Below are 3221 nucleotides of genomic sequence, written 5' to 3' on the forward strand. Positions count from 1 at the left end.
AAAACATGCAGTCCGCTTTCCTTAGGAGACCCTGTCTCCATATAAATGCTTGGTAAAAAGTCAAACCACTTGAAAGGAAGGATTTTACTGTCCTCTGTGAAATCAGCTTTATGAGCCATTTGCTCAGCTTGTCCTGTGTCCTGTCAGGTGTGTCTCATGTTTACCATACTTGTCAGCATTTGTTCCCACCTTTCACTCAGTTGTACCTTTTAATGTACTGACAGCTTCCTTCATCAAATTTAATGGCCTCTTTCAGACAAAGGGATAATTGACTAATCAGATCTTCTTATTTGCAATAACACTGAGGAACGAATTTCCCTCAGACAGTTAAAAGCATGTCCCAGGCCTATAAATGATGGCCATGCAGAAGTCATCAGGTACTTGTCATGCCCATGGAACAGAGGACTGCACACAGGGGTGACCTTTTGTTGAAAAATTCCACTACAAGCCCTCCCCTCCTAATCTTCCCCTTGTTGTTTCTTAACTAATGCAAATTGCTTATTACTTTGCAAGTTAAAAATTAGTATTTTTCTTGAAGACTATCCTAAGATTTAATTATTATAATGTAAAAAGGCAACAATCTTAAAATATTTTGCCAGTGGATGCATTGACAAATATTTCAAACTTAAGCTCTATATTTTATTTCTAGAGAACAAGAAAAGCTCTAATTTCCTGGCAATGGAACATAGAATCAGACCTCTACCATTGTATCGAGTGGCCATTTGTTGTTTTACATTCCCTAGTTCTGCCAACAACCTCTCAAATGTGTCTTAGAGGAATCGCACCCCTTCCCCCACTCTCCATCCATAGAATTCACATAAAATTGACACTGTTGCGTTTCAAGGAGGGGCTGAGCAAAGTGCTATAGCTCTCTATTGATCAATATTAGTTAGCGCAGCACTTCCCAGTCTTTGTTCATGGTATGGGCCACAAAAACAAAGAAAAAATATTGTTAGAGTGCACGTTGAGATAAAAGAATGGAGCAAATCTAAGCCAGAGTTGACTAGCCTGGGTCTCTGCCTGACTGTACTCCAAGACAGAAGGGACTTGATACCCCAGTGCATATACAACATATTCAAGGCATGTCAGTATTATTATAGTAGCCAGTGTGCTTGGGCATACCAGTTGAAGCTCTAGGTTAAGGCAGGCATTCACCAAACAAATTGGGCCAATTCGATGATGAAATTTGATTCCAGTTTTGGCTATCTTTAACAGTCTCTATTTTTCTGTAGACAAGCTGATAATGGTGTGACCCTGGCAAAGACAAGACTACTCAGATATGACTGAAGATGAGGATCCATGGGCGTGTATTTGTGCATACAGTGAAAGACCTCCCCCTGAACATTTCATCTCTAAGAGTCAATAAAAGCCATTTTGCACTTACGCCACTTTCTGTGATATACAATTGAAGCTCTAAATTCTGTTACATACAGATAACCTCTGTATGTACTATAGTATACTGCAACATGTTTTTCATCTGTTGTCTCCTCCACTGGACTGTTAATTTGTTGAGGATAGGAACTGTGTATTAGTTAGATTTGTACGCCGAGCAAAGCACATGGCCCATATGATGAGGTACTCCATCAGGATATATGTGTGTTAAAATGAATACAAGAATACATGTTTTTAATTAAAAAACTATGAATGAAATGGAATCAAGATGTGCCCTGTTGTAATCCATACACCTCTGAATGGCTTTATAAGCAAAGCCTTAAGAATTTGGGCACCTTGGAATATAACATGTGGAGGAAAAAGAATGAGTTAAATGACTTCACTTAAAAATTGTATTTTCTGGGGTGCTTGGTGGCTCAGTCAGTGAAGCATCCAACTCTTGATTTCTGCTCAGGTCATGATCTCATGGTTCGTGAGTTCAAGCCCCACATCAGGCTCTGAGCTGACAGTGCGAGGCCTGCTTGGGATTCTCTGTCTCCCTCTGTCTCTGCCCTGCCCTCTATCTCTCAAAAATAAATAAATAAACATTAAAAAATTGTATTTGCCAAATTTATTTTTCAGTAGTTCAAAGCTGTAAACACCCCATTCAAGTCAAATGGCCTTAAGGTTCAAGGAAACAAATAAGTAACAGCAACAGAAATCCTAAAATCCTTATCCTTCAGTCTGTTCTCTGGTAGTTACTTATTCTAGCTCCTTTCCCTAAATTATACAATCTAATTGCTTCCTTTTCTCCCCCATCTCCTGAAAGAGAAATCAGTTCTTATTCCCAAGTCATGAAAGTGAAGGCAGGTGGGCAGGATAACCACAACAAACCAGGGTACAAATCAAGCCTGTTGCATTTGATTTTTAGACCTTCCCCTCAGCAAATCTCTAAGACTGATCTGTCATAAAGTTATCCTTAGGTTCGCTTTGGCGATTTTGAAGTTTATTCAAAGGGAAATTAGGAGAAATTAGACCTGACTTTCTTTCACAAAAAATAGGCTGAAGCTCCACTGAGAATTGGGAACTGGTGTCAGACTGGAAGACTCACACCATTTTTCGTGAAGCAGGATTTTATTCACAGTGCTCTATGTTAACTGGACAGCAGGCTAACAGGGAAAAGGAGAAAGATAGGAGATAACTTTTTTCTTTTGTTTCTTTCTTTTTAAAAAAAATATGGAACACTCCACGAATTTGCATGTAGTCCTTGCACAGGGGCCACGCTACCCTCTGTATTGTTCCAATTTTAGCATATGTGCTGCCAAAGCCAGCACAAGGTCACCTTTCAACATTTCTCTCTGCAGGGAGAATCATAAGCTGAGCCCTGTAATTTTTTTTTTCCCTAGACCTGCACCATACATTCCCTGAGTTGTCTTAGAGTGGTCCCAGCTGGAAAACCATTTAAAGCCCTTAGGTTTCAAGGCTGCAGTAAAGGTGTGTCAAGCCCTGGACTCTGTCACCCTCTAGTCATCCCCTTGAAAAGAGAATCCCATGCTGAGTTAGTTAATGAGTAAGTCTCTGCTTTAATTTTTTTTAATGTTTTTATTTTATTTATTTTTGAGAGACAGAGAGAGGCTCCAGGCTCTGAGCCTTCAGCACAGAGCCCAACGCAGGCTCACAAGCCGTGAGATCATGACCTGAGCCGAAGTTGGATGCTCAACCGACCAAGCCACCCGGGCGCCCCGAGTAAGTCTCTGCTTTAATCGAAGAAACCACAAGGAAGGCCTGCTTCCCGCTCTATCTAGGCAGAATACCACGGGCATCACCGTGAAATGGATATTCAGTAGGCC

At 40.6% G+C, this 3221-nt stretch overlaps 1 non-coding gene across 1 annotated transcript; it reads right to left on the reverse strand.

The window, feature by feature from the left end:
- Positions 1-2601: 2601 nt before the first annotated feature.
- On the reverse strand, positions 2602-2705 carry LOC125165025 (U6 spliceosomal RNA). The gene has a single exon (XR_007151933.1). It is a non-coding gene; the product is annotated as a U6 spliceosomal RNA (small nuclear RNA).
- Positions 2706-3221: the final 516 nt, after the last annotated feature.

The sequence above is a fragment of the Prionailurus viverrinus genome, chromosome B1 (genome assembly GCF_022837055.1).
Source record: "Prionailurus viverrinus isolate Anna chromosome B1, UM_Priviv_1.0, whole genome shotgun sequence".
NCBI classification, from domain to species: Eukaryota; Metazoa; Chordata; class Mammalia; order Carnivora; family Felidae; genus Prionailurus; species Prionailurus viverrinus.